The following is a 22690-nucleotide window of genomic DNA, read 5'->3' as shown; positions in this document are numbered from 1 at the left end:
TAGAGCAGACTCAGGATGCAGCAGGCAGCAGGGAATCAAGCAGAAAAACAGTGCTTCCAGAAAAGAAATGCAGTTGAGTCCTTTAAGCAGCACATCATTCCTTCTGACAGTGGCTCAGTTTAAGATCCAGAAGTGTCTGATTTGAGGAGGTTAGAGACCTAGTACTTATATCCAAAAGTGTTTTTGATGTAGAGATTGATTTCAAATGTACTCTCTGAAGTGGACAAGTATCCCTTTTAACCCAGGCCTGTCTGCCAGGCTAACGCTGGGGGATAAATCAGTGCTTTGTGTGTGGGCAGGATACTATCTATTGAAGTTTGTCAGTCCCTCCCGTTCCACCCTGCCCAGGAAGACCTACCAGAATGCAGATGAATGCATATGAGTGCTTAGAATTCACATGAGCCTTACCTTCCTGTGTTTGCAGCAGCCTATGGGGAATGCGCAAAGTTTAGCTGTCACCCAATCCAGACAAATATTGGAGACAGGTTGTCAGGCACAAAGAGTAGTAAGTACAGAGAAACGTCCACTTTCTAAAAATGAAATTTCTAAAATAGTACGGTTAAATCCAACTTCACCAGTAAGGAGATTTTATCATTACAATTCCAAACACATCAAACATGAAAAGGCCACGCCTCTCTGATCAGGAATCAAAGCTTAAAAGTATATTAAGGAATTCCCAATGCTGGCCTATGAGAAGGGTAGGCCTCAGAGTACTGAAAAACTAAATGGGATGTTTGTCACTACCAGGAAATGCGGAATATAAAGGTACATGTCCTCTCTTTTTTCTTATCTAGCACCCTGCCCTTATGCTTACTTAGGGCCTACCTTAGGGGTGACTGATATGTAATAAAAAAGGAGTTGAAGGCTTGGCAACTAGTTTTAAATCCCATGTTGAAGTGGCAGTAAACGTCACACACCGGTGAGCACTGGCAGGCCTCAGACAGGTTTGAAAGTCTACTTTTATGGGTGGCACAATCAGTGCTGACAGACCACTAGTAGCATTTGAAGGACTGGAACTGGGTATATGGTATACTACTTTCCGAGGGACATAACAGTGCAACAAATATGCCAATCAGGCCTACACCAATGTCATCATGTTTCAGGGAGGGGCACATGCACTTGGTTAGCAGTGGTAAAGTGCTTCGAGTCCTCAGACCAACAAAAAGAATCAGCAAAAATGGGAGGCAAAAAGTTAGGGGGAAGACCACTCTAAAGAGTACAGGTCTAACAGCCTGGTTATTTTGCCAGGTCAAAATGTCATTTTAAAACTTCAAAAACACTGCAATGGATGGTCTGAGACATGCTTAAATGGCTACTTAAGTGTGTGGCAATCAGTGCTCAGCGGCACAGGTAAATGCTGCACATGTAAAAGCGGTGGGCGGGTGGGGGCATGGCAGGGTGGTAAGAAGGAAGTCGACAGACAACGGATTATGTATAATTAAATAAATAAGACCTATTCCATCATCTGTCGGCTTCCCCTCCTAGCCTTGCCCTGCCCTTCCTCACCGCGCTTACCTGTGCCAGTCGCCGCTATCATTGCTGCTGGCCTACTAGTCGTATTTATTTACAGGCCCTGGGTACATGTAGTGCACTTTACCAGAGACTTATCAATAGATTACCTATGTCAATTGGGCATGAGCCAATGCTACCTTGTTTAGAGGAGAGAACACATGCACTTTCGCACTAGTTAGCATTGGTAAAGCAGGCAGAGTCCTATGGCCAACAGAAACAAATTTAGTGAAAAATAGGAGAAGGAAAGCAAAATGTTTGGGGATGACCCTGCAGGAAGGGCCAGGCCCAACACCCTTTAATGTACAAGCTGTTATATATATGTGTCTTGCTGAGCTCTGACTATTTCGTTCTCTTATACAGAACTTACCCTTTGGATCCCTTTTCTCTTCTGTATCACTGTGTGATCTTGACCCAATATTCTGCTTATTTTTCTATTTTGACACCAGCCCTTGCCAGAGTTCCTGACACCTAGCTTCATGTTCATTTGTTGGCTGACACACCTGGATTAGCAACCAAAACACGACTGCCTAATCAGAGCCTCCTGCAAGAAACAGAGGATACTTTTAAGTCCACACTATGCACCTATTCATTTGATGTTGCCCATGTGGTTTGTGTCGTTGTATATTTTACAATAGGGAATTGTGTAAGTAGCACCTTACTTTCCCCTCTATTAGGCACCTTACAATGGTGTGAAACAGAGCTGGACTGGCCATTATACTTATTATCTCTAAATGTATTTTAATGATTGATCATAAATATGCATTTGAAGTCATTCGAAAGTTGTAATTTTTGTGTTGTAAGGATTACATCTTAAAACACGGTCCAATCTCTGCTGTATGGCTCAAATGCCCTTTCTACACTGAATCTTTGTAAGTATGTATCTTCAGGAAGGCGCCCTTCTCTTCAATATGTCCATCCCACAGGAAAACTCAATGACAAGATGACTTTATCATCCTTCTAATGGGCTAACCCCATTTCTCCCCCTTAGTGAACAGCCAGCTTGCAGCTCCTCCATCTATCACTCTATTTATTCTTGCTAAATGACATAGGTGGACATTGATTTTGGATGGACACCCAGTGAGGTAGTTGCACTGACGGCATAGCAGACGCCACATTTGTTGTGCCCACTCAGCAAAGTGTTTTGCATTTCTAAAACAAACTCCCAAAGAATATTTCGTCCCCCCTGTGCGTTTGGGACATTATTTGATATCCCTGCTCATGAGGGCCGGGACTCTCATGGCCTGGCATGGAGGAAACAGAGAGAAAAATGGAGTGTTTGTCACTCGCCTTGGTAGGGTATGTCTATAGGCACTGTCACCAAGAGCTCGGTGGTGGAAGGGCTGTCTGGTGAGAGGTTTCTTTTGTATTCAAAATACTTTATTCAATACAAGAATATATAATAATGTCTAAAAAGGAAATAACAACATGACAGGCTAAAGTCAGCAATAAACTCTATATAAACTATTAAAGTATTGATATATTTTTGGAAAAGATTGAAGGGGAGGGGGAAAGGAAAAAAGAAAAAGAAGGGAAGGGAAGGGATGGAAGGGGAGTAAAATAGGGAAAATATCTAGATATAATTAGAGAACAATGAAAAACTTATATCCTTTCCCATGACAATCTGTGCGAGGTTTCTAATGAAGACACCAGCTGGGTTTCTGCCTTCAGTAACCCTACCTTTCCCACACATCCTAATCCCTCATCCTAGGGGTGAGTTTGGCCAATGCGGAATCCACCAAGTCTTAAATGTCCCACAATATCCAAGTAGCTACTGTCCTGTTGGAAAACTCATATTCATTTCGACTCATTGGTTCCACCTGTTTATTGCACCATGCGACAGAAAGGAGGCGTCTCTATCTGTGAGGCTATGAACACAGCCCTGCTGGTTTTCACTGCTTCTGAGCAATGGTGGTCATTAACTACTCCTGTAAACTTAACTTGATATCTGAGGCAATTGGTAAAGCTGCTGGAACCATTCTAAGTCAGACCAGTGAACACTATGGATTACCAGCAGGGCTGAGTGTGGTAGAGCACAGAGCAGTCTGCATTGATCTTGGAACTGGACCATGCACGGGCACGGTCAGCAAATCACTCCGCTTTTCTCCTTTCATTATAGCGCTTGACTTATTTAGTGTGAGGACAAGCGCTGGACAATAAACTATGGGGCATATTATCTTGCGTTAAAATTATCGCCGCTTTAGCGGCAAAAAACTGCCGGTAATGCGGCGATAATGGGCTTATCGCCGTTTTAGATGTTGTTTTCTGCCGCTAAAGCGGCGATAATTTTAACGCCCATCCTTGATAATATGCCCCTATATGCTCAAAACGAGACACTGATTTTCGTGAACCACGTGGAAGAATAGTGAACCAGTACAATGCGCCATGTTTAAATCCCACAACAAATGTAAACCCTTTGATGAAATATGATTAAAACAAAACAATTAAAAAATACGTTATGTGCTTCAAAGATAATACGAGATGGGCAGAGGAGGACGTTTTTCCTTTCTATATATGCTTTGTGGTTTTTTCTAACGTCTTAATGTGTGCTCTGCCATTTTAATTATAAAAATTCATTAAGTGTAATGGTTCGTTAAGAATCCTACATTCAGTGCAATGCATATTAGACACCAGATAAAATGGGTGCATAATGACTAAAAGCAAACTTGGAAAATCATTAGTAATGTGTGCATCCTGTAGCAGAATTTAATATCTACATACTGAAAATGGTCATTTTAGTAAATGCCCGCAATCTAATGAACGTTATTGTGAAAGTTGAATAAAGTAATAACAATTAAGTTTGGCTAGCAACATCACGGTCGACATCGATACATTTTCTCGAAATTCTGGGTTCAATTTAGGTGCACAAAATATAGATTTGAAGGATAAACTCTAAAACCGTGTTTAGTAATATCCGAAATTACAGATTTTCACCTATGCAAACTGATCTCAAATAAAAAGTATCATACTCTGGTAAAATTTCTACAATCGCAATTTCTGTTTTCGGGCAGGTTGGGGACCAAATCCAGGATGTATTTATAGGAAAAGGTTGATGAACGCACACTAATACATTTCGATGAATAAACCAAAAAATACACATGTGATTAACCGCCGTGGTAATGCATGCAACACTACTGTTGATAAAGGCGGCTGTAAATGTGTTTCCATGGTGAGAATAAGGAGGGAAAACTCAAATATTTCACGGAATAGGGGAAGGAGTTATCTTATAGTGATCATCAGGGATAGCTTCGAACTTCATTCTGAACATATAGGTGGATACTCGAATACATAAAATGCCTTTCTAGTCAAATCAATTGGACTTGTTTAATTTCCCATACCTACGTTTAAACTTTGAGATTTAATGGTCAAATATGTCTCCCCTTATTGGCTTCCTTGAATCAATCCAGCAAGGCCACAATTATCAACCAAGGAGCTATATTAATATCTAGTCATTTAGAAATCGTTCACCAGTGTTTAAGTTGTAATTTCCAGAAAACCAATATATGTAAATCAGTGTTATATTAACCACGACGTCTATTTATGTTACAGTTCCATTCCATTGTTTGTTTATGGCGGCATATACATTTTCGTGAGTTTGGTGTGAGGGGGAGAGAGATGATATATATAAATCAAATCTTAACTTTAATGTTACTTTTTTCACATCTGTTCTAAACACTTCCATGATTTTAACAGATAAACATCCCATCAGGAGCATGTTCTCAAGCTCCTCTCTCCACGGGAACGTCACTTTTTTTGACGTTCCCTTGGCGATAGGGCCAGAGCCCGATTCTCAAGGCAGCATTAACGCACTTAACGTTGCTTAAAGCCACGTTAAGTGGCTTAACGCTGCCTTGAGAATAGGGCTATAGTTTAACGCTAAACTTAGCGTGAAAGGGGGCATGCAGTGGGTGTTGGGATGGGCGAACCACCGCAACGCCCATTGAGTTTGACGCTACAGCCTATTATGAAGAGCGGCGATGATAGGTGGTAGCGCCAAATTTAAGACCTAGAAAAATCAGGTCTTAATGTGGCTAAATGAAGAGAAAACCTTTATTTCTCCTCGTTTTTGCTTTTTTCATTGTGCTGCATGTAGCAGTACACATTGAAAAAGAAAATTGGCATTTTCGGTTTGTTAATGTACAGGAAGGGTCACCTTCCTGTGCATTAACAAACCTCCCTGCTCTCAGACACCCTTGCGCTCTGGTGCAAGGGTGCCTGTTCTGGCGTTAAGTAGAGAGACTTAGCGCCGTTGATGGGGGAAACGCCAAGCTGCACCACATTCTTGTGAATAGGGTGCAGCCTGGCGTTTCCAAAGTGGCAATGAGAGTCTTTAAGCCAAGGAGGCTAACGCCTCTCACCACCACTTCTTTGTGAATATCCCCCTATGAATAGAATTCCTCAGTTTCGGACTTTTATAGTCACCAAAAGCCTTACAATCAGAGAGAGGCTTAAAGCACAATTTATTCCACCCATGTGAGCAGTTTGATACCGATCGAAAAGAGATTGTAGTGGGTACATACTTGGACGTTGCAATCACTATATAAAATATTTGTTGACTTCGTTTCCAATGGGTAGACCTGTTTACACTTTTCATCCAACAAGATTTAATTGTTTGTGAGAAGCTTTAAAGTCAACAACTCCTTCGCCAATCGAGGCACAATAATTTCAGCCAGTTGTTTGGTGCACACCAACACATACTATTGGCAGATAGAAACCAACGCAAAATATCAACAAGCATTTGCAATGAAATAGGTCTCGCATTTTAGAAACTTTGGCCTATTGGTATTGTAAATGACAATTCTTTTTATTATTGCAGGTTTTTTAAACACAAAAATAGAAGGCATTGTTATTTTCAATCCCAATCGCTGAAAATCCCGCAATTGCAAGACCTATTGCATTACAAATGCTTGTTATTGGTCTCCAAGGAGTCATTTCTTTCAGATACCGTGGACAGGAAGGCAGTGAGTGCCTTAAAAATGAGCTATTCAGCTGCACATTTTGTGTTGATGACAAACGTTTATATAGCATGTGCCTCACAGGCTATGTTGAAAGAGATTTTGATTGTTTATAAGAGGGTCAGGACCCAACTGAAGTTCTCGGAAAAATTGGACTTCTAGGAAAGTTCTTGTTGGATACAATACGGTTTTCAACTCTCTCTGGGCAGCGGCAACATCTTCGGGGTCTTCAATAAGTCAGTCGGAGACGTCTTTCATATATGACTTCCCACCCCGCTGGGCCAAGTTGTTTGATGCACAACTGGCTCAAATGGGGGGGGGGGGAGGGTGGAGATCAATCAACTGGGGAGCAAATTATGTTTTTTTCTTTTCATGTACCTTTTATGAAGCAGTCTTTTTTTTCCAGAAAACGTTGGTTCTGTCATTCCAGGAGATGAAACAGCCCTTTTGGGATGGGCGCCAAGCTTGTAGGGGGTGGAAAGGCACTTCAGCCCTCTCAAAATCCGAGCCAGTGCATGACACCCAGCAAGCAAATCCATCCTTACTATTGGACCGGGGCAATGGGAGCCTGGCTGAAATTGGAGTTGGTTGTGGTTGTATAGGATTGTTGGATCTTGCTAACACGAGATGGTTATGACTTAAACTTTTTAAGTCTTCCAACCACTCAGTGCCGGCAAGGAAACTAACAATGTTGAGCACCATACAGACTTGGCCCCAGAAAGGCCCCATAGATCAGGTTTCAGATTCTCAGAAAGAGTGTGATGTGTTTTAAACCATATTTTTGACCCAAAGCCAGACAGAAGTAATTACAATACCTGAAAGGCAACCACTCATCTTTCACAGTTGTTCCCTGGAGAGCAGTGTCATAAAACAAGGCAGCAAATTTGGGAGCCTGCTGTACTTGGCATCCAAGTGATCAGGAGAAACAAAAAAAAACGTCCATGTCTGCTCTCTAATTAGCAAGGAGACAAGCAGAGAAGTGAAAGCTAATTTTGTACTTTCTGACCCTCTCTAAAAAGACCCTGAGGATTGCCACACAGCTCAGAAGTGAACACTAGAACTTTGAGACTCAACAGAAATTGTTTTGGCACAGTCTTCAACTAAGGAAAAATACTACAGTAATAAATTAAAATTCTTGTATCTAGGGCTCCATCTTTCTCAAATTCTGTCTGCATGGATCAAATGCATGATAAAATGTTCGCATATATACCTTATGTAAAGATCACTACATTAAAAAGTCCCAGAGGCGCTAACATCAGTATAGCAATGTGTACATCCTTTATACAACACTCCCTACAAACTGTATTGTCACTCAGTGGATCGGGCTCCGGTTTTGATTTTATTTATATAAGACATAGATCAGAAACAATCAGGCAACACAAAGATCTCTACAGCGGGAACACATGCGCCCTGATATAAGTCAGCATTGTACACCTATGTGTAGTACATGGTAAAAGAAGAAATGGAAGTTGAATAAGTGCTAAATTTGTAAAAACAAAAGAAATTGCAAGGGCCCAAGGCTTTTCTTAGGAGCCCTCTGCTGGTACTGAAGGCCTTGTTACTGAATACCGATGTGGTTGAGCCTTGATTTCAGCTGCTACCTTTCTTCCATCGCTATACCTTTTATCTTTTTTATCACCCTTGCGGCATCTTTTACATTCCTACTTTCTACCTTTGTCACCGTTTTCCTAGTTCTCTCTTCTTCCCTTACTCTCCATGTTTCTGCATTTCTCCCTTGGATAAAGTCTGATAGTTAAGTCCTGGTCCCAAACAGGAGCGCTGGTGCCTGCCACCTGCAACCACTGGCACAAATTAAGCATGGAGATCGGTGCAGGGCTTTCACTGAAGAGGAACACTTACACTGATTCACGGCAGCACAGATCGCCAGACACACTATTGCAAAACAAATTAAAAGGGTAAACGCAGCAGGGACGTGCACATAGACCATTCTAAAGTGTTCATTACAGGTTTGCTTAAAAAATAAAGGCCGTCACACATTAACTTATGTTGGCATCAAATCGCCTATTCTCTTATTTTACAGCATCTTTACAAGCATTACAAGCCTTTACATTTTGCTGAAAAAAACAGGATATTTTAACAAGCTTTCTTTGTTGCTGAAAAGATTTGTCACTGCACAAAGGACCTTGGCTTGCGGCCAGAAAACCCTGGCAGAACTGCATGAAGCTAGAAGAACAAGCGTTTGCAATGCAATAAGACTCGCATTTACGCAAGACCTATTGCATTGCAAACTGGAGTGCAGGTGGGAGGGTGGGGGGAAGGGGGTCGAGAAGGCACGGACAGCGGGAGTGCGGGCGGGGGTGCGGGAAAAATGGTGCTTCCAAATAACATGTACCGTACAGTGTAACACTTGAAGTAAAGGGGCAAATAGCCATGGGAAGGTACAAATTACTACATGGCCATAATAAAGCGGGACTATCAAGCCTCATAATCAATCAGAATTCAGAATTTACGGAGGACAAAGACAGAGCCCATGAAAAATATGGGCAGAGAGTGAGGGCAGCTTGTCTCCCATACTCTACTACAGCATGCCTCACAGAGCGAGCAGCACATGCGCACTGCCGCTAAAGCTCGTCCCAAAAATGTGATATCAATACTGTTTGCCATTGTAATGTGTCAGAAGGATAACTTCATTCATGCTTGTTACAACCTCAATGGCAATTTATAAATTAAGGTCTCCTGTTACTTCATAGTATTAAAGGTGTCATGCTGTCCACTGAATAAACCTAGATGTACCTCTGAGACTGTCCAAATATTGTAGCACATTGGAGCTTCCACTAAACCCATGAGGTCTGCACTCTTTCAGCATGAATGATGTAATAAGGTGCCTGGCTAGGCAACACAAATAGAACCCTATAGGAGGTAATTTACTCTCAACTAGGATGAAAACATATTTGAGGATTGCTTGATAGCCCAATATTGATTGGCTGAGATATGTGAGATGAGGACTACATGTTAATTCAGAGCTATAAATTAGAAGAATTGAGGAGAGTCCATCTGTGCTGTTGGTATGTCAGGTTGGTATGTTTGGTATACATTGGTATGAAGAATAATTGACCAGAGTGAGCGATGTTTTAGACGGCATGTGTACTGCGGTGTAGTGTGTGGAAGAACTATGACTAAATGATGACTCCCAACCAATATTTTTGGATTACATAGAGCAAGGGCTACTCGGTATGTCACCAACAACATTGGGTAATTACGACAGATACAAAAACAGCAGTTTAAAGGGGAATTCAATGTGTGCAGTGGCAGCATCCACTACCATCCTTGCACGTACCTCACATATTTGTCACATCCCTTGGCCCCTGCTGGGATTCATATCTAGCGACCATTCCATACACCCAGTACTTAGACCTCTACTTGGAGCTGAATTCAGTGACTACTCCATAAACTGAGTAATTTTATTCAGTGACCCTCCCTGGAACCACTCAGCCTACTCAAAGTTTTGCTCTCATCCTTCCCAGTTCTTATAATGCCCATTTAACTTATTGTAAAGTCTGTACAGAGTTTCTTTTTATACAGCCAGATTTCCGGATTTCTTGCACTAGTCTTTTAAATTGTTCTAAAGATTATTGCTGGTCTTACATAGCATTCAATGCATAACTAGTTTGATATACATCCAGCAATGGAGGAAATAATTGAGAAATGTGTCCATTATATGTCCATTATTACTGTTTTAGTATCTACCAAAACCTATATTGGACCGCTTCATTCCACCTGATTTTACTATTAGCAGACTTGATGGAGTAGAGAATAGGACGAGAAATGGCACTGCTTCAAAGAGACAATATTGCATATTTATTCCTCAAAAGCGCTCAGGAAACTTCCTTCTAAAATCTGAAACCCAAAAGAATGAAAACTGGTGATCCATAAACCATTCTTTATACCCATGGATAACACCAAAGACAACACGCATCTTCTCAAACGGCAAGGACATAGACTTACAAGTACTTCACCATTAGCTACACAGGTTTTAAAAACTTCAACATTGTTCAATGAATGTCTCGAGTCCTTGATAAAAGGATGTAGGTGTTATCTTGTTGGTTAACAGCTCATATCATCACTGAAAAGAATTTGCATTTTCACTTCAGATCTTGACTTGCCATTTGAGGCCATGGTAAGAAATACAAGATGATGAGACAAGTTAATACAGTTAATAGCATAGAGTCGACTCTGTTATCATGCCGGGTTCATTTTGTATTTAGCATTTGCTTGTGATAATTTATTAACAATCAGAAGTACATTGTAACGGGTCACTGTTTATTGTTCACCATGGCATTGAGAATCATGGTGTGATAAAGATGAACGACTCTTGCCTCTCTGGGGCCTGTCTGACCCTGCAACAATTTCTATGCTTGCCCTTGCCCAAAGGAAACAAGAGAAGCAGCTTGTTGCAGCACCTTGGCTATGAATAACATGCCAGAACTGATACTACAGTCTCTAACATTCTTTTCTATCTGTGCTAGGATTTCATTGTCACAATCTGATGACCAGTAAGAAACAAGGAGGATGAGGATCTAAGTCAAGTTCCCGGGCAGTATAACTCCAGCACCAATAGCACAATAGTGGAATCCTGGATTCATGCTGTCCAGGGCAATGCTGAGGAACCGCCACGCATCTGTCTAAAGTAAGATTTCCTGACATGCTTCCAGTTCTTAATTTGAGCCAAGGCTTTCTAGTGGTCAGCTCCTCCATTTGGTGTCTCTGGAATCACAATTTAAAATCCTAAGGTATGGTGAAATTATATTTTAAATTGTTATTCTGAACATGCTGCTTTCAGAACGATTTGAAAGTGGCCAGGCCCCTCTCTGGTGACCTGAGCTCAAACGTGCACTGCCTTTTAATGTGGTTAAATACTGACTAAGTTTTCTGATTATCTATACATTAAAGGCTCATTTAACAATCTGATTTTTCTTTTACAATATAGCAATTTATTCATCATTGCGTAATTTATATTGAACTGCAATTGTATTTTACTGTATGAACATTTATCAATTCATCATTGTATTTTAAAACAGAATGCTTTGTATGCGGCGATTGAGCGTTTTGAGTTCAGCCCAATGCATTTCGGGACTGATGGTCCCTTCGTAATGGGCGAGCCTGTAAAATACAATGATGAATTGATAAATGTTCATATAGTAAAATACAATGGAAATTCAATATAAATTACGCAATTATGAATAAATTGCTATATTGTAAAACAAATATCAGATTGTTAAATGAGCCTTTAATGTATAGATAATCAAAAAACTTAGTCAGTATTTAACCACATTAAAAGGCAGTGTACGCTTGAGCTTAGGTCGCTAGAGAGGGGCCTGACCACTTTCAAATCATAGTACATGCTAAGCAGGCACAGGCAAACACAGCACGCCGTAAAGTTTAAAGCAAATATCTTAAGTTTAAAAATATAAAATAGGAGTGCACATATCCACTCTCTAACTACTTTCAGAAAGATGGGATTTTCTTACTTTAGCCATTTGGTGTCTTCTACTGTCTTTGAATACATATTTGGGTGGATGACAGCTTGGCTTTCTGCATTCTCCAGACAGTCACTCACAAAGAGAGCTGAGATGTGGCTGAGGGCCATCCTGGGCAGAATGGGAGGGAAGAACTGACACATCTGAATGGGCTGGGGTCTTACCCCACACACAGGGATACATAACCCCCTGTAGTGAGTCTGGAGACAAAGCAGGGAGGGCATTCACTATTTGCACTTCAAAGGCCTCTCTTTGAAGTCTCCTCCACTTCAATTGGGTATAGTTACAGGACCTCTGACACCACCAACTCAGTATACTTCTGGACCTGTGGATACTCTACCTGGAAGGACTGCTGTGCTGCTGAAGGACTGCGACTCTGCTGGGCTGCTACTCTGAAGGAACTGCTTTTATTCTGTGCTGACCTGCCTGCTGCCCTCCTTGCCTGAGTGAGGACTGGACCTACAACACTTGAACCCAGAGTTTCTCCAAGGGCTTGTCTGCTTGCCTCCTGTTGGAAGTTTCAGGGACATCAAAGACTTCATGCCACTCATCAACAGCACCTGAACTCTGCAATCTGAGAGTCTTGCTCTGCCACATGGTGCCAATCCAGTCCTGGGCCCTTGAAAGTGGTATAAGAGTGATGCAACTGCAAGAAACCTCTGAATAGCCGTTGTTGCTTGGTCCAAACTGACACATCTCCTACATACTTATTTAATGTTTGTCGTTTTGGTCTTGTTTTAGTCATTAAATTAAGCTCAATTTTCCAACCAGTTGTGGTATCTTTTTGTGTGGTGTTTTCATTCTTTTTACTGCCTGAAGTGTTGCATGAATACTTTACACATTGCCTCTTAGGTTAAGCCTGACTGCCCTGTACCAAGCTACTAGAGGGTGAGCATAGGTTAATTTAGGGTGTGTATCTGACTTACCCTGACTAGGATTGTGGTTCCTGCTTGAACAGAGTGCATAACTCTGCCAACCAGAACCCAGTTTCAAACAAAACCCAGCCCATTTCTTGCTCTTTGCTTAATGATATCTGGTGTTTTCATATTTGGCAATATATGAGGAACCCTTTTATTCTTCTTGCTGACCTGGCTAGTCCTGGGAACTCTGCTTAAAAGTCCACTGACAACATCAATCTAAAAGAAGTCTGAAGGTAAAACTGTTTACTGGGATGAACCACTGATCCACACTGAGTCACAGTCAGCTGGAAAAGGCACCTTGGACCCTGTCACCCCCTTCCATATAGACTAACATCAGGTTTAACCTTCCCATTGTTCTCATGGCCACTTTTTAACATTGATTAAAAAACTCATAACCCCTGATCTCCTTGACTGAATTTGTTGTATCATTTTTCTATTTTCTTCCTACATGCATTTTATTTTTGATAAATTGGTATGGGAATATTATGGTTTGATTTCTAGGCATTAATATTATTTTAGCAGTGGCTTACACATTTTGCTCACGTTGTTCTCTTAGAAATGCCTATTGATGGAGCCATTGCCGAAGGGGGTTATCCTAAGAATCCTCAATAAAACCTGCTCTTTACTTCTTTGGAACTGGGTTAATTAACTCAGTGGGTGTTTATCCCTTCCTGTTCCGCATTGTTAATAATCCAGATTCTGTTAATTAATGACAAGAGAATGGAACATTTCTTAATTTGTTTTAGAAAGTCTATACTGTAGTTAATTGTCCAAAGAAATGGAAAACAAATGCACACTTAAATTACTTGAGTTCTGCCTTCTTTTTTGGGAAGTAGGCAAACAATCAGCCCCACAGAGGGAACGACGTTGTAATTAACATGGCTTCTATGTCAACATGTAAACCCATTCACTAATGTATTATTCTCAGACACATATCTATGTTTTCAAACACTTAGCAAGCCTTTGAATTGAAGTTTCAATGTAGAAACCAAACATGACATTATCATTAATAGGAAAAACTCTAAGAAATGTATAACATACCTCAAATGTTTTTTCTTTGCCTAAAGTGAACCAGCAAATCATTAAACTACAGACTTTAGTCACTTTGATTTTTATAAGGATGCTTGTGGTGTTGTAGCAGCACACCTCACACCTGAGGTCTAATATTGCCAGTCTAATTTGAGAGTAGCTACCAGGTTTGAATATGATCTCTAATTTGCTATTATCAAGAAATAAGAAATAAATGAATAACATCACGTGTGCTAAGACATGGGTTGTGGTATAATCTATGGCATTATAGCCCAATGCTGAGATCTATACTAGATGCTAAAGGCAGAAACTCAAGTCATAGTCCTGCAGAGGATCCTGTACTGAAGGAGAGAACCTTTAAGAGCTGGTATAGCCAAAAGAAGAAGAGATAATGTTATTGGAACATTTTCTCCACTGAGGTTTGAATGTTCTAAATTAAAAAGGGAGAAACTGAAAGACAACATTGGACTTTGAAATAAAAACGTCTATACCAACTAATATAGGTCCCAAGTTATGCCGTAATTTGTAATCAAGTTCCTTGCTGTGCCAACACTTGATTATGAGGACTTGATAGAGGTGAATGTACTTCTGTGCAAGACGACGGACAATGTTTCTTTAAAAGGATAAGCAAGAACATGATGTAAGTGGAGAGGTTAAAGGCATTGGTGCCGGCATTCAATAAGCTGACCCATGTGTTGTCACCATTTCCTTTCCTATCAAGGCAATGGATTTCATTCTAAGAGACAGTGTTGTGCAGTACATGGCTGCTAAAATTGCGGGCAAATCATATTGCAAATAAAATAGATATTCTATACCATAGCATAGATACAATTAACAAAAGGCTCATATGAAGCAGATATATGTTAACTTTGATGCAGATGACTATGTAGTGAAATACTGACCTGACTCAAGATCGGTCTTGAAGGTCCTTGTCCATGTAGTTCACCAACTCAAAATGTACTTCTTTTTGTGGCAGGCATAGAAAAATGTCACTGAACAGCCAGTTATGCCACATCTCTCACTATGCTTCACATGTATTTATATGAAGTAGATCATTTTAAATAAGGAACTACCTGTAAGTGTTTGGTTGGGATGGAGTTATGAACGTAAGCTTTATCACAAAATGGACAAGGAATGGGAATGCATTTATTGTTGCCTAATTAATGAGGGAGGGCGGTATTTCAAATTTTGAACTTATGATAGTTAAGGTAGTTAGTAAGCATTAATTATACACTGATACTGCATTAGAGATTAATTTAGAATGAGAAGAAGATTCTGTAAGATATCTTAAAACTGGCTTGTTGATAGGTTGTTAGGCAGTGATGTTATTGAGATGTTTTCTGAATAAATAACATATAAAGATGTAGCCTGAGGCCAGACAGTAGAGGGAAGTAGGTCCGGCAAAATGTTGTTTTGACTTTTCACTGCTTCATTCGTCTTGTACATAGGTTTATTGCAGATCAACAGATGTATATAATTATAGCAGTGTCTTCTTCTAAAGAATTGTTGCATAAACGAGAGATTGAGTAATGATGAATATCTGTCCTGATGTACAGTCTCATTTTTTCTTTGAATTATTGTGGGGGAAATGCACTAGAGATCACCGTTAATAATTTTTATTGAATGTTTTTATATTATGAAATGTAAATTGTATATTTTTTATTATTCATATTTTTGGGAAATTATTATTCTTTATCAGTAAGAATGGTGATTTAATACATCTTTTTCTCACATCTGAATTCACAGCGTGTCCCAAAAGGAAAATCATTATTCAAGGGTGAGACAGTCAATTTTAATTTTGAATGCACCTTAGCCGCCTATATTTTTGTTTCCCTTGTTTTTTGACTTGGGAAAGATGATCTTAACAGTGGAGGCAGATATATCTGAATGCAACATTAAACATGCAGTTTGCAGATATACATTCACTACTAGGCAAATCTAATGAAATGTCACTAATAATTATACGTTTTGTGGGAAAGGGGACATAATGGCTTTTAACTGTCATGGGTTAGATATTTACATTGTTTTATGTTTATATCTTTCCATTGCAAAGAATGAAAAGACATGTTGCCTTTCAAATGATTGAAATAACTTCAGCTCAGAACACTAAGTAAATGAATAAGTCCCCCCCCTTTCTCCTTTTGGCATATAATGGCAATGCCTGTTTTGAAACTGCAATTAGTCGATATCTTATTGCTCACTCCCTTTATTTTGCAGTAATCCTGTTAGAAAAAGAATTAAGTTCTTTGTTCCTCATCGCCAAAATCTTTGGAATTGCTGTTGTCTTTGTTTAAATAGAGAAAGGAGGTATCTCTATTTGAGAAAAAGTGAGTGTTCAGTACTGTTAAATACAATGACACTTGATTTTTTGATTTAAACATAGATAAATAATGTGTTGTCCATCTGTTGCAGCCGCCACGCCGACTGCATAAGAATGTAGTAGAAAAAGTTCTAACTAAGATAGAAGTATCGTTTTGAATTAAATTTTATAAAGTTTTTAACCAGGTCTAAATATATTGTAATATAATCTTATTTTTTTCACAGAGGGTCATCTACTGTATGTAGAAATTCTTTGTCCTGATGATGGTCTTATGAAAAATTCCTTACAAGACCGAAACGTTGACTATTCAGTCCAATTCTGCGTGTAACCCATTGTATCATCTTTGATTTTCTTCTGTTTAGTTGAAATCATTATGTTATCTTGTGTTTAGCAGTCTGGACTTTTGTTAGATATATCAAAGGAAGAAATAACCTATACCTTGAATATCTAATTAATACTTCTGTATGTACCCTATTTTATGAAAATGTTTTCTTCTTTTTTATAAAAATATACTTTTTGTCTTGAAAACAAATAATAATCTTCAGACAATATAAAATCCTGGTTTTCGCATTTATTTACTGTGTTAGTGTGGTAACACTGTAGTTATAGATCTTATGTGACCTTTTGCCTGAACACTTCATTACAGCTACTGACTAAGAACAGTTTTATGATTCCTGATTTTCATAACAGGATCTAATTACGCTGATAAATAATAATAGAACAAAATCCCTTGCTGGCCTTTTTCTTAGAACAAGTATTGCCCGAGCCCGCAAGGGTATATTGGGTTGCTCACCTCTATATCTTGTCTACTTTGCGCAGATAACCTCTGCTGTGAGCCATTTCTAAGTGGTAAAACTGTGAGTTAACAGTTCTGTTGTATTTTGGTTAAACTGACTCTTCTGGTTATTATTCTGTTGATCTACAAGCTCTGCGTGTATGTCTGAAGCAGAGACTTTGTCATATACGGATGATTACATCCTGAAAAAAGCATCTGGACCATCCCTGCTAGGTAATAGAAGTATAGCTGTGAATTTACCAGTGGAATCTGACTTAAATCAATTAGAACGCCTGCGAAAAAAACTTGTCAGGACTGAACTTCATGCGAAGTTCCTGACAGACTGCCTCAGTGCTAACATCATCCCTACTGGTTTGCAAATTCGCAACATCCCCATTATTTTCACTGAAGACAGTGACTTTAAAGTTGGTTTTAGCCACGCAGCCAATAAATGCTCACGCACCTGGATGGTGCTGAGCATAGAGACTGCTGCCAAACAAATTAAGTTGTTACTAAAAGAGATTGAGACACTGGAAAACAAAATCAACTCAAGTATTACTAACGCGAAAACTCTTTTAGATAAAATAGCACAAACAATTAAAGAATTTGAAGAATTCAACTCCTCAAAAAAAACGGACAAACTTCAGAAAGATATCCGAAAATATAATAAAGAGATAACATATCCATATTTACATAAAGATTTCTATCAGGCCCAAAACAATTCTAGAGGACCTAATCCTAACCATCAACAATATAAACAAACAACATTTTCTGATACAGGCTCTGAATCTGACGGTGAACAACTACCAACAGGACACTTTACATCATCCTTTGACCAACAGCCGTCAACCTCATGTCAGGTTTTTTTAGGCCAGGACAACAGGAGGGGGGGAGGTCCTCCACGGAGATCCAGGGGAGGGAGACGTGGTTGGTACAGAAATCAGTACACCCCAGGCCAACGGCAAACCCGCAACCAATTTTACCAATGGTAAATAACATGGCCACTATTCCGATTTTTAATTTATCTAAGCATACTTTGAGCCAAGCAGAAATATCTGTTTTGACCTCTGGATTATCATTTGGTCCAACTTACAGGAACAACCAATTTCAAACCAAATGTGAATTATACAAATTTTTTCGATCAATAAGGTTAAAAAACTTTTTTGCCTCCAAAGTGGATACACAAGAAAGAAACCTGACGGGTCTTCATCCACCCTCAACCTTCTTTCCCCTAAACAATATGGTTTCTAAAAATATTCTAACCTTTGAAAATGCGGTTCTTATTGAAACTGAAACATTGTTTAAACAACAGATTTTCTGTAGGAATAATTTGAACAAGGAAGAACATCTTGCACTCAAAAATCTGGAATCTTTGAAAGAAACGGTAATTAAACCTGCCGATAAGGGTGGTGGCCTTGTACTATGGGATCGTGAAGCTTACAGACAAGAAATGCTGAAACAACTATCTGTAGCTGATAATTACAAACTATTAAGATCGGATCCCACCCCTAAGTTGGAAATAGAAATTAAGATGTTAAGCGATCATGGACTCAAGGAAGGCTGGCTGAGCGCTAAAGAGGCTGCCTTTCTAATTAATAAGTCCCCAACAGTATCAGCTATATATATCCTCCCAAAAATACATAAACATGCCACTGAACCACCTGGGAGACCAATTGTCGCTGGCTGTAATTCAATTTTAAAGCCCTTGGCGCAATACTCAGATTTCTTTATCAGACCATTTGTAACTGAGACAGATACATACATCAGTGATACCACCTCTGTGATAACCAGACTAGAAAATCATGACTACAATCCAGATCAGGAATATTTAGTAACTATGGACATTACCAGTCTGCATACGAATATTCCGCAAGACGAAGTTCTTTTGCTTATTAAAGATCTTTTAGACAGTCGTGAAAGACCACACTCTGTCCCTAGTGAATTCATAGTGAACTGTATTGAGATCTCCATGTGCCAAAACTTCTTTCTCTTTGAGAATAAGTTCTATCAACAACTGAAGGGTGTCGCAATGGGGGCAGTTTATGCCCCCAACATAGCTAATATCTATGTCACCAACTTTGAAAGAAAATTCATCTATGACAGTCTAAATCCGTTCTTGGCCAACATATCATGCTGGTTAAGATATATAGATGATGTCTTCCTTATATGGAAGGGAAACAAGGAATTATTGACACAATTTCACGAATGGTTGAACAAAAGAAATCCACATCTACAATTCACTCTTGAATATAATGCACATGAAATGAACTTTTTGGATTTAACCGTTAAAGTGAATGATGACAATACCATCTATACAACTCTGTATACAAAACCAACGACACGCAACACGTTGTTGAAATATAACAGTCATCACCCTAAATCTTTACGTGATGGGTTACCCTTTGGACAGTTTCTGAGACTGCGCAGAAACTGTTTCAAACGGACGGATTATTTCCATGAGGCAAACATTTTAAAAGTAAAGCTGCATGATAGAGGTTATCCAAATAAGCTCCTCAAAAACTCCATGAAACGCGCTTGGTACAATAATCGAGAAGCACTGCTCCAGACTAAACCAAAGAATAACCAGGCACCACTAGTATGTGTAACGACATTTGGCACATTTAGCCAACAAGTAAAAAGAATTGTAACAAAAAATTGGCCCCTGTTAAAAGAACTACCCGAACTAAAAGAGAAACCAATGTTCGCATTCAAGCGTGGTCCTAATCTGAGAGATCGTTTAGTACATGCCTATGACTGTCGGGATCTTAATACGGTAGACAACATGAAACAACTTTCCCCAGTACAAGGCCATTATAAATGTAACAACTGTACTGCTTGCAATACTACTACAAACATCAAAAGTTTTGATATCAACGGTCGCAAAATTACCATTAGGCATTTTTCTAACTGCAGAACCAGCAATGTAATCTATTGTATTAAATGTCCATGTGGACAACTTTACATTGGTAAAACCACTCAAATGATTAAGCAAAGAATCCTTCAACATCAGTCTCGCATTCGTCGCACTGTTGAAAATGCCCCATTAGTAGAACATTATTCTCGTGCTAAACACTCTGAAAGAGAAATGATCTGGTGGGTAATTGATGTTGTAAAACCCTCTATCAGACAGAAAAATGGTGACAAAATTCTAACCATCAAAGAAAATCGCTGGATTGAAATTGCAGATAGTGTGAAAAACGGAATGAATTCCTGTACAGAATGGCACACTCTAGCATGTTTAACTTAAATTCGATCGATTTCCATTGTGTCCTTTTGACTCTCTGTTTCCGTTTTGACATTTGTATGGACCTGCCTTTAATTTCCAAATAAGCTATGATAATGACATATTGGAACTAGTAAATATACATACATATTGTCTTAAATGATCTGTACTAGCCATTATGATGTGGTAAATGTGACTAATGAGTAGATCCGTTGGGATTTGTGACTCTGAAGTAAATGTATCACTTTATGCATACTAATTGTTTAGACTGTGAGCGCCTGTTCTAGGCGACAGAGCCTCTCCAAATGATGTGTAAATAAAATTAGCATTTCTATATACTTAAAACTCAACATATACAAACGTATTGGGTCTTGCAATAGATACCTGATTTCAAGACTAATCCCACTAAGCCCAGAGATACTAAAATCCGAACTCGGTTATAAATATACCTGTCCAAATTTTCGAATACAGTAACTAATCTGCAACGTATATATTTTGTCACAATGCATAAATAAGTCTCTTTGATGGTTTTCATCCATCACTGAACCGATAATCTATACGTAAACATGACCATTGTGTAAGTAATTTGCACAGGCTAAGATGGCCGCCGACGTATCTTAATTTTCATTGCGAGTCCTCTTCATAACGTAATCTCGCGATACCACACAGTAATGTGGCGTGCACCAATGCGTTTAAAAATAAGCCCAACTTTGTTAACAGTGTTGCAAGCCAGAACCCAATTTGTTTGTGGTCCGACGCGTGCATTACCGGGAGTGCTTCCTTTCATCGCTGTGAAGTAAGTAACGTGAGGATCTATCTTGAGAGATTCACCTTTGGGATAACTCGTAACTAGTCTAAGTCCGCTTTCTTTATAATTTCGACTAAAAATATGCTTTTTATCGAGGCCTCAATAAAAAATAGCCCAGTTCTAACACGAAAAAGCGAAGTTGTCAACTCTAAATAAATATGTTTGCAAGTGAATTAGCTATATATTTAACATAACGTTTGTGCAATTGAAGAGGCCGTGGATATGACAAGAATCTCTTTTGAAGATCTAGTATGTCTGAAACCAAGTAACTTAACTCTTGAAGTCGCCATCTCAAAGTAATTATAGAGTGGCTCATGTTTTTTCACAAATCTTTCAAAAAACAAGTTGTTGAATGGACTGAAACGTTTGTGTAAAAACGAAAGGTTACACTAAGTGGTTAGGCTTAATTGAAAATGAAAGTTTCGTTTTTAAAGATGTATAAAACAAGCAGCTAAAAATTAAGATTAACTTCTGGGCTGTTAAAGTATATAAATCGATGGAATAACTAGATATAAACGGTTATGTAAATCAAATGTTCTCGCGACTTTATAGATCCTGTAAAACATATATACATGCAAAAAGCTACACTCCGAATAAGCCTAATACAATGAAAGTTTGAAACGTCTATTTTCATTTCTTTAGTATCGAATGGTTGTCCCTTCATCGATCTTCAGTTATTGGGTACCGTGTTGAACAATTGAAATAACTTCAGCTCAGAACACGAGGTAAATGAATAAGTTCCCCCCCTTTCTCCTTTTGGCATATAATGGTAATGCCTGTTTTGAAAACTGCAATTAGTCGATATCTTATTGCTCACTCCCTTTATTTTGCAGTAATTCTGTTAGAAAAAGAATTAAGTTCTTTATTCCTCATCGCCAAAATCTTTGGAATTGCTGTTGTCTTTGTTTAAATAGAGAAAGGAGGTATCTCTATTTGAGAAAAAGTGAGTGTTCAGTACTGTTAAATACAATGACACTTGATTTTTTGATTTAAACATAGATAAATAATGTGTTGTCCATCTGTTGCAGCCGCCACACCGACTGCATAAGAATGTAGTAGAAACATTTCTAACTAAGATAGAAGTATCGTTTTGAATTAAATTTTATAACGTTTTTAACCAGGTCTAAATATATTGTAATATAATCTTATTTTTTTCACAGAGGGTCATCTACTGTATGTAGAAATTATTTGTCCTGATGATGGTCTTATGAAAAATTCCTTACAAGACCGAAACGTCGACTATTCAGTCCAATTCTGCGTGTAACCCATTGTATCATCTTTGATTTTCTTCTGTTTAGTTGAAATCATTATGTTATCTTGTGTTTAGCAGTCTGGACTGTTGTTAGATATATCAAAGGAAGAAATAACCTATACCTTGAATATCTAATTAATACTTCTGTATGTACCCTATTTTATGAAAATGTTTTCTTCTTTTTTATAAAAATATACTTTTTGTCTTGAAAACAAATAATAATCTTCAGACAATATAAAATCCTGGTTTTCGCATTTATTTACTGTGTTAGTGTGGTAACACTGTAGTTATAGATCTTATGTGACCTTTTGCCTGAACACTTCATTACAGCTACTGACTAAGAACAGTTTTATGATTCCTGATTTTCATAACAGGATCTAATTATGCTGATAAATAATAAT

Source organism: Lissotriton helveticus, chromosome 7 (assembly GCF_964261635.1).
Source record: "Lissotriton helveticus chromosome 7, aLisHel1.1, whole genome shotgun sequence".
Lineage (NCBI taxonomy): Eukaryota > Metazoa > Chordata > Amphibia > Caudata > Salamandridae > Lissotriton > Lissotriton helveticus.
The sequence above is the reverse complement of the archived record's forward strand: the minus strand, read 5'-3'. Positions refer to the sequence as shown.